Source organism: Dreissena polymorpha, chromosome 3, assembly GCF_020536995.1.
Source record: "Dreissena polymorpha isolate Duluth1 chromosome 3, UMN_Dpol_1.0, whole genome shotgun sequence".
NCBI classification, from domain to species: domain Eukaryota; kingdom Metazoa; phylum Mollusca; class Bivalvia; order Myida; family Dreissenidae; genus Dreissena; species Dreissena polymorpha.
The window spans coordinates 39,876,262-39,886,711 of NC_068357.1; positions in this window are offsets into that span (position 1 = coordinate 39,876,262).

Consider the following 10,450-nt stretch of genomic DNA (forward strand, 5'->3'; position numbering starts at 1 on the left):
CTTCTTCGTTTTGGGCATAACTTTATCTTCATTCTAAACCCACATTATATCGCTATATCCTGTTAAGTAAATCTAGGCGTTTATATCAATCGATGTTTGAAAAGCGACATTTTCCGCAGAATAAACAGAAACGTCTTCATTTTAGGTATAGATGCATCAAATACATCAAAACCAAACAATTTGCTAACAAGGTTTAGCACATTTCGGATATAAACAGCAGCACAGCTAAAATGTATTGAGATATAGTTACAGAACAATGTAATGACTCAATTACACTAATAGCAATTACATATAGTTACAGAACAATGAAATGACTCAATTACACTAATAGCAATTACATATAGTTACAGAACAATGTAATGACTCAATTTCACTAATAGCAATTACATATAGTTACAGAACAATGTAATGACTCAATTACACTAATAGCAATTACATATAGTTACAAAACAATGTAATGACTTAATTACACTAATAGCAATTATATATAGTTACAGAACAATGTAATGACTCAATTACGCTAATAGCAATTACATATAGTAACAGAACAATGTAATGACTCAATTACACCAATAGCAATTATATATAGTTACAGAACAATGTAATGACTCAATTACACTAATAGCAATTATATATAGTTACAGAACAATGTAATGACTCAATTACACTTATAACAATTAAATATAGTTACAGAACAATGTATTCTCCTCATGCAGATGAAGATAAAGCTTGCAATACATTTCCAATAAAGAGACGTACTGACTTTATGTAACAATTTTTAACACAATTTGGAATTGGTCGTGTATAACCATTGAGTTATCAAATCAATGGTAATCATTTTTGAATGTATTGTCTTTTATTGCTATTTTATTTGCAATATGATGTTATGAGATTTATTTTATGTACACTTTATTTTTAAATGAATCATTCTGAGCGAAAAGTGAGGCTTTGAGCTCCTTAAAACCGGTTTAAACCCCCTTTATTTTGCATTTACCGTTCCAATCCGTTGACCCCAGTTTTATTACTTGTTCGCTTGCTAATGTTAGTACCAAAAATTTCCAGTCAGTTCGCTCTTAACTACGATAATTATTACGATAAATCTGATAACAAGAAAGAGTTGTATAATTTATGCAAGATGTTTGAGTTTCACAAATCATTCACAAATGGAAACATAATGTGAATAACGTGTTAAATGGAATATTTTTGAACGGAGCTTATATAGAAAAAAATCAATAAACAATGTTTGTATTATACGTGTCGCGGAAGAGAATGTTTATGAATGATTAAAAAAATCCACTATCTGCTGCGTCTTAATGACGTAGTATTTTTTCTCAGCGCAGGTCATTCATAATCTGAGGCTATTAATAGATGCGGGAAATAAAACTTCTGCAGATAAACAAGTATAGTTGGACATTGCGTTATCTCGTTAATAGTGCATGCTACTACAGCGGGGTTAAATTTGATATGTCTGGGAAACGTTCTTTTGTTCTCAACAGATAGCGGCGATCTTTTGCATTCACGGGTGCTAACAACGCAATAGTAGATTTGTTTATATTCACAGTTCTCAATTTATAAAACGTTGAACATGAGTTCACCAATTCCTACAGGTATACTATAGACAACAACAAAAATGATTTATTATCGCTTAAACCGAATATAAAAAAAACAACTTAAATACAAAGAAATATCATTTACAAAGGTAGTCGGCGTAAATGCTGACTTTGAAATAAAGTTTGCAATTTACGTTTCTAAATAATTAAATTGAAAACAAAAGTTTAACTATTGTGTTTTGATGACCCCGAAGGAGGGCATATAGTGATCGGACAGTCCGTCCGTCTTTCCGTCACACTTTGCGTTTAGGTTTCGCGTTTAGGTTTCGAAAAATGCTTATAACTTCTGTCCCTTCACATAGCAACTTGATATTTGGCATGCATGTGTATCTCATGGAGCTGCACATTTTTAGCGGTGAAAGGTCAAGGTCATCCTTCAAGGTCAAAGGTAAAAAAAAAACATGTATCAAAGCGGCGCAGAAGGGGGCATTGTGTTTCTGACAAACGCATCTCTTGTTTCACTTGTTAGTCGCATATTTACCGCATGAAATGTGTGTTATCATTGTCAAACCACACACTAGTGTAAGGAGATACAAATTATACTACGGGAGTGCACTTCATATGTGTCCTCACATGTCTTATTATGTGTGTATTTCTTCACCATCGAAATATATCGTATGTTAATATTTGATTTACACGCAGTTTTCTTTCGACACATTTACATCACACGTTCATTTCCGCGTCATGCGCAAATGGGTCTTATGCGTTTCGGCCAGCGTATCTTAAGCCCAACCTGTGCATTTGCGCAGTCTGGTCAGAGGCGATGCTGTTCGCTATAAAATCACTCAATGTGTTATGGTCTAATTATGTATCTCCTGACCAGACTGAGAGATGCGCAGGCTGAGTGGACTATATATATTTGATAGGCGTATTTGGAATAAGACTCATTTTCGCATGACGAGTGTCATTAAAAATCTCATTGCGAATTGTAAATGGCGCATTCAAGCACAATGCTTTTCGATACGAAATTGAATTCAAAATAGCGAACTTCTATATAAGGGCAGCCTATCCCAGGAGTTCAGGAACGATTTCCAGACGTGCTGACCGAGTACGGCAAACATTTGTGGTTGGATAATTGAACGATTGTTTATTTTGAATGTGTGCATGGTGTCAAAAATCAAAAGTTTTATACAGTGAATTTCCATCATGAAATTATATTCTTAGTGAGATAGGCATTCAATATTACAACAATATTGATTTAATATGATGGCGATTGCAAATTGTCTTTATATTCAGTTCTCATTACCATTTTCATCATACTTTCTATGCTAACAGAACGTCAAAAAGGGCCATGTTGTTGTCATTTTGTCTAAGTTATCTTTATAAAATAAATATGATGATAAAAAGTGAACACACATCTCGACCCGTGCGTTAAGACACACTCTTTATTAATGTGAATGGGTTGTGTCCATGTCAAATTTGCGAATAATTTTGAAAATTGACTTGCGTCTTAAATTATGCAATAGCGAATAACTTCAGTGCCTTCAACGCTTTGATTTAATTTGTGTGCGTTTGCTACGTACATGTCATGTCTACGGCATTGTCATTATTAGTATTGTTTGGCATGGGTTTCTTTGCCATCAATGAAGGACCGCATTGTATTTTAAGTTTTCACTCCGGTTTATTCAGCTAAAGTTTGTCTTCATGTTTTTTTGAAGAACTTGAAAAAAGACGAGTTCTTAAATAGAAATTTATTACATTAAAACAGGTTAAACAAGCACATTAAGTTTATCAATATAGTTTTCCTATTTATGGAACACTGTCGAAAGGATACCGGGTGTCGTTATCAACATGTATTGACATCGGCTATGTGGATTTTGCACATGTCATGATATAAGTTTTCATTTTCTACAATATTTTTGGACATTGCATTCATCCGCTGCTACTTATTTTAATGATCTTTTGTTGCAAAGCGTTCGTTGCCAGAAAAGTCATTTAATCAGCACACCCAGTTAAGTCACCTTAAGCAGTAAAAGCTGGTAGATTTTGAACAAAATAAAAATTGTTTGATTCTGAACTACCGGCAGTTGTTGTTCAAAGTAATTTACAGTTCGTGCATTTAGTTCGTGAATTTAAATTAACTTTTTCTAAAATGAGAACTAATTTAATTATAATTACATACATGCTAGTCACGTAGTCAACGTGTCACGATTGACGTATTATTTTAATTGAGAACACTTGCGTATCGGTTACATTCCTTTCTCATGGAAGCCGCACTAAGCGAGCGTTCTGAAGATAAACCCCATAAGATACTAAATACCCCACCTTCGTACACTGAAAATAATATACATGTAGTAATATTAATAAAAATACTTTTTAATGTATAAAAATAATTGAAAACCATGTATTCTTTATTGATAAGCGGTATTTACCAATTTTTTTTACGCAGCTCATAAACCCTACAGCTGTTCAAACATTGCGGCTATAGAGTGAGCTTTTTCAATAGTTATTTTGTTATTGTATAGTGGTTTTTTTTGTAAACGCCATCGATCCCATGAGTACCTGGTTCAGTAAATATGATGTTACATCAAGAAACCAGAGTCGTGGTACACGGCACACATAGGAACAAGGCCAAATATTCACTGATTATATTAATAAAAAGATCTTAAAAAACTACATAGAGTCGTTTTATTGACACAACCTTTCGCTGGCCAATACAGTTTCAAAGGCCCTTTTACAGTTTGTTCATATTTCACAGCATATGCACACGAAGGACGTCCAGACATGTAGATTGTAGACCTGGATACATACCGTATTATTGGAGGGTAATTATCAAACGCAGTGCCAGAATAAAAGGAATAAACCCCGACCAAATCAATAAATCATGATGTATAAACATCCATATGTTATTTAGCTAATTCATAATTATGCTAAAATACTATGAATAATAACAGATTGATGTTCTTATTGTCATTAATATCGTATCGCGTAATATGCTCGTTAATGAATGCCATATTTGAAAATAAGCTTTTGAAAATAAGCTTAACCGACTTAAACATCATTTGTAATATTAAGGACATGCTATACACACAAACAAAATTAGCACTGACCTTAAATACAATAGAATTCTTGTTTTCTGTATTCGGTTCAACATATAACGACAGCCGGTGACAGTTTATTTGACCGAAAAGATTCGGTAGCATGTCGCATTACCGACAACATCTTCGTGTCTATCATTGTTAATACATTGTTTGTTTTGTTTATAACAGTGGGTTTGATACCCAGAACTTAAAGCAAGGATTTTGAAAAAAAGTTTACATAAATTAACAAATGTTTATTCCCGGCTAGCTGTAATGATAACTGTTTCTCGACTATAAATTTATCAGGCGTTACTAAATTAATCGATACTAACCATATACTCGGACAAAAAACGCAACATATAACACTCACGGTGGGGTTTGTTATTTACTGAAAATGCATTGAAATGACAACCAAGTTCCGAACTACAACGATAAGCTACTTTGGATGGTTGTCTCATCCTGTGCCACACCTACTTTGTTGGATGGGCGATAAACTCGCTTGAACCTCTTCCGTATTCTTCCACAATATCTCCATATAGTAATGAGATCTGAACAAATGACAAGTCCAAATATGACAGACATAATTCCCACGGCGATGGTTCCAATCGCCTTGGAGGACGCTCGCGAGTCTTGTCTGCAGTTCAGCTTCGCGCGGGCCGCTGTTGTCTCACTGGCATCTATGGTCAGCTCAGAAATCAGCATGTCAATAATCTGCTCGTTGCTCAGGTTGGTCCACTGTTTGTTGGGGTTGCAAATACATGGCATGATATACAGTTGCGGAGCTTTGGGTCTTGTTGTTGTTGTTGATTCTGAAAGTGAAAAATTGGAAATGCAATTATTCGTCGATTCTACGTTTGTGCGACCCTGAGTGATCCGCATTATGATGATCAAATTCTTTTAGATCGCTTTGCTGATGTTTGAGTATAAACACAGTCGTCGAGAATATTATTGATATCTTAATACAAATGTGTAATTATTCATGTTATGTTTTTCAATCTTGCTATGTTTTATCTATAAATGTATAATACTTTTAACAACGATGCAAATTTCAAAGTTGACAGAATTTCATAGTTATTTACCTGGAATAACGCAAGAGATAGCCGTTCCTTTCCACTCGAAAACATTTTTGGGTTTTTGTATGCAGATTCTGGATGTTCCGTTTGGCGAAGGTACAAAGCCAGAATTACAAGTATATATGGCCTTTTCTTTTTTGTTACCATTATTACCAGGTAAACGATAAGATATGCTCCCATTAGCCGGATTCGGTAATAAAGGACAGTCTGTGAAAGAAAAAAAACAAATGCATATTTGAGTCGCGTTCTGAGAAAACTGGGAATAACGCATGTGCGTAAAGTGTCGTCACTGATTAGCCTGTGCAGTCCGCACAGGCTAATCAGGGACGACACTTTCCGCTTAAACTAGATTTTCGGTAAAAAAAGGGTCTTCCTGCAAACGAAAAATACCATTAAAGCGAAAAGTGTCGTCCCTGATTAGCCTGTGCATTATGCCCAGTTTTCACAGAACAAGACACATTTAATTATCGAATGATCAGCAACTAAAGTCAAAGGCTTAGTTTGAGAGGACAATTGTTGTTATTCGGAATATGCCTGCATTTGTATGCGGTAGATATGCACTGCCTTAAATACAGGGAGTTATGGTTTGCGATTAATATGCAAGGTAAGTTAAATCTTGTGTCAATATGCAAAATCTTGTGTCAATATGCAAATATGCAAATATTCGTGTAACACAAGTGCATACATTGTTTGTAAAGAGTGTTGCAAATATGGACCTTGCTCTATTTTTATTTTATTTGAAGGGGTTAAACCTAGCTGTCGTTCTGTATCTGCGGGTAATTTATTTATAAACGATTACTTTTGTAATCCGACACCTATAAGACTTTTGATAATTATCTAAATAATTCCCGCCAAATAATTAATTTAATGTAACCAATTTAAAAATGATATGCAATTACATATATTTACTTGAAGCTTACAGGTTTTACCACCGTCTATTAAACTTACAAGATGTTTTACAATTCCATTCATATGTTACGTAATCGACGTGATCTTCCATTTCAAGTAAGTAGCTGTTCATGAAGACTAAACATTCTCCTGTGTGGGCGTTGTATGATAGAATGCTGTTGTTATTTTGTGACTGACCATGCACCATACACTGTTCCGGAGAGGACATGTTGACTCTATAGAACGTCGTGTTCGTTACTGTGGCGTCCGTGACGTTCACTTTCATTCCCGGTAGTTTAATGAACTCAATATCCAAACAACCTATATAATCAAAAAAGATACTGGCCTCTAAACCGGTGAACATTTTGGTACGATTGATTTTCAATATCAAATTTTTAATCCAAGTCTTCCAATCATTTTAATCTGTCGAAAATATAAATAGTGTTTTTGGTTCGTTTCGCGACACAGAATATTAACATTTATATAATATAAATAATTGTGACAAATGCATGTCTGAAAAATAATAACACGATATAAAAATTATGCTTATACAAATGCCATGGATGGCTAAAGAAAACAAAATCATGTTTAGTACTTTATATAGAAGGACCAAAGTTTGATTGCTTACTGGCATTGCATACTTGTCTTGCAGCATTCGAGCCGTAGTCATACACCAGACTTCTGTTACAATAAAACTCGGTGCAGTTATCGGCAGAATATACCATAACGGAGGAGTTTTCAAAGGATGAGCCAAAGTCAAGACACTGCTCTTTTGTGTAGTTTAAATATGTTTGGCTTTCATCTGTGTTGTTTAAATATTGTTGGCTATCATCTGTGTTGTTAAAAGCATCTTGGCTATTATATGTGTTGTTATCATCATCTTGGCTTTCCGTTGTGTAGTTTAAATCTTGTTGGCTTTCCTCTGTGTTGTTTAAATATTGCTGGCACCATGTAGCGGTTGATTCTGTTTTTGAGACACCACAGTTGACACAAGTCTGTGTATAGTTGCATTGCTCACTGACAATTGCAGCGAAACCTGTAGTTATAGAGCATTAAAAAACTACTACTAACCTGATCCATGTCACTCTGCGTAACACCTAAAGGTAAAAAACGACTTGGGTGATTTTTTTGAATAATAAATAATAAATAAGTGAAACTTTGCTTGGTATTGGTTGTGTGTTGCCTTTCGAGAATATATATATATATATATATATATATATATATATATATATATATATATATATATATATATATATATATATATATATATATATATATATATATATATATATATATATATATATACTTATCAGACATGATACGCAGGTTCTCGACCCAGAACAAGTGTCAATAGTTAATATTATTTATATAAATTTTAGCGATTAAACTATTATTTGAAAGGCTATAACTCAAAGTTCTCTATATTGTAACTTTTATTGCAAAGTAATCTGAATTTGTTTTGTTTTATTTGTTTGAATATTAACCTTAAATTAGAACTAGCTCTTTTACAAAAAAGTTTCCTAAAATCTTGCTCCACAATTCAACACGCTGGATATGGCGATACTTCGATAACAAATTGCACGTCGAAACAGAGAACAACAAAAGCCAAGCGCCAGAGGTGAGTTTTTCAGTTTTTTTTTCATGCATCGGTATGTTCTGTTCATTTGGTTTTCATACACGGAATATTGCTTGGCCGATTAATGGTCTTGCACTTCCTTTTACGAAGAAAGAAATTCGCGAAAGAACGTTGGATTATATATTTTTAAAACACACACACACAATAAGCTTCAATCGATAAACAGCATTAATTGGATGATCAGTAAATATTTAAATGAAATAAAAATACTTAGAAATAAATCAAGAACGTGATAAATACTCAAAATAAAAGATCAATATATCAATTAATGTTACATTATGTTACATTTTAGTTTACTAAAGTATTTGAAAAATTCGAATGTTTAAAGAGTCGGACGCCAAATTTTCTTGGACACTTCTTTTACCGATCATCGCAATTACAACGGCACATCTATTCCCGACTACTCGACACTTGTAACCAGATAAAACATATCGTCTTTAGTTGGTCACAAATGCAGAATTCGCTGTGGAATACTGTTACAGTAATCAGGCAATAAAAAGAACTTAAAAACGAATAACCGAAAGTTTGCTACTTTTTTTCTTATCCATTTGGAATATGATTATGATTTGTATAAAGGTGAAAAATAACGGTGAAACTAATTTGATCTGTCTGATGAGTACAGTCTCTATAACAATATATTTTCCAGTTTTCGAGTCAACTAACCGCAGGATTGACAAAAAGTACATGACCTTGAACAATATTAAATTACGTTATTTGTAGTGAAACGGTTGATATAAAGCATGTATCATTATTTCTGTATACATGTACCAATGCCATTTACTAAGATAGCGTGTCATGAAACATCACTCTGCTAGAACTGCTAGTACTCATAAGAGATAACTTTCAGCAGCGATGCAGATCCGGCCTAGTATTGGACCGTTTTGGCTAAATGTCAGTAAACGAAAATATTCATAAAGGTACAGGCGGTCGATTATTACACGAAAGTGTCAAAGTTTTGTATACCCGTCATTGCTCTTAATTAAATAAAACAAATTATGCATACGAACTTAGATATACGTTACAAAATTACAGGATGAGCGAATCGGAGATAAAGAATGCCGCCGACGGTTCGTTGTTAGACATAAATGTTGAAGAGGAGTTGTTTACAAGCGAGCGGTTCTCGTTTGGAATTAGTGAGACCAGAGTTGTGCTAGGAAAGCCAACTTGAATCGTCATTTGAAGACACATGACGATGGATGCATAAAGTGCTAAGTGTTCACTCCGTTCTTTAAGATTGTGGAAGATAAAAGGAAACACGTTGAGGAGAGACATAGAGCAATCATGTGCAAAAGTTGTTGAACGTTTTTTTTCCAGTAGAACTTACATATCTGGTCTGCATCTCATACTTGAAGATTTATCACATGAAAACCATTGAACAAAATCTAAAAATAATAAATAGCAAATTTTATTTGTCGGCAATATTCCCTCTGACAGTAACCGCGTGTATTTAATAAAAGCTTTCCGTGTGTCCATGTTGTTATTCGTCGGCAATCTTCCCTCTGACCGTAACCGCGTGTATTTAAAAAAGCTTTCCGCGTGTCCATCTTTTTTCTAATCCTTCCAAAACAGTCGGTTAATACACAGCACATCCCGTGTGTGAGTTTTCTTTTAACAGATGATGAACATATTGTGTTAACTTCATCGGTATACTATACATCTTCATACTCAAATGAATGCTATCTGCACGATGCCAACGTGTCTTTTACAGGAGTGTTGAGCTTTTTTGCGTTTTTGAGTTGTGCGGGTGATGAAGTATTGAAAACCCCTTACTTCAATAGTTTTCCCCTCATTCCCCAAGGTTATAGGAATTTTGCTTTCGTGGGACTTTGACAGCTATTTAAGCAATCCAGCTTCGCTTTAAAGAATTAGTTGTCTATATTTTTAAGTCTTGCACTTGTGGTCTTTGACACAATTTTCCACAATTTCGGAATATTTCTCTGTTCTGTATATAGGTGCTGTACAGTAAAAGCACCTATACTTCGGCAGAGTATTCTTATGCATGGGTTCAGACCCTGTGAAAAGACAAAACAATAATACATTTGAAACAAGAAGTAATGTGTTTCCATAATATGACAAGTAAACATGCTATGTAAGCATTCCCTTTTCCCAGCATCAGTTTTTTTTCGAATTAATTCAAATTTCTTCCTCGTGTTCCTTTTTGTTTAACAAACACAGTGTTGAAGTACCCGATTTGTTGAAAGTCTTCGTTATCAGAAGTGTCCT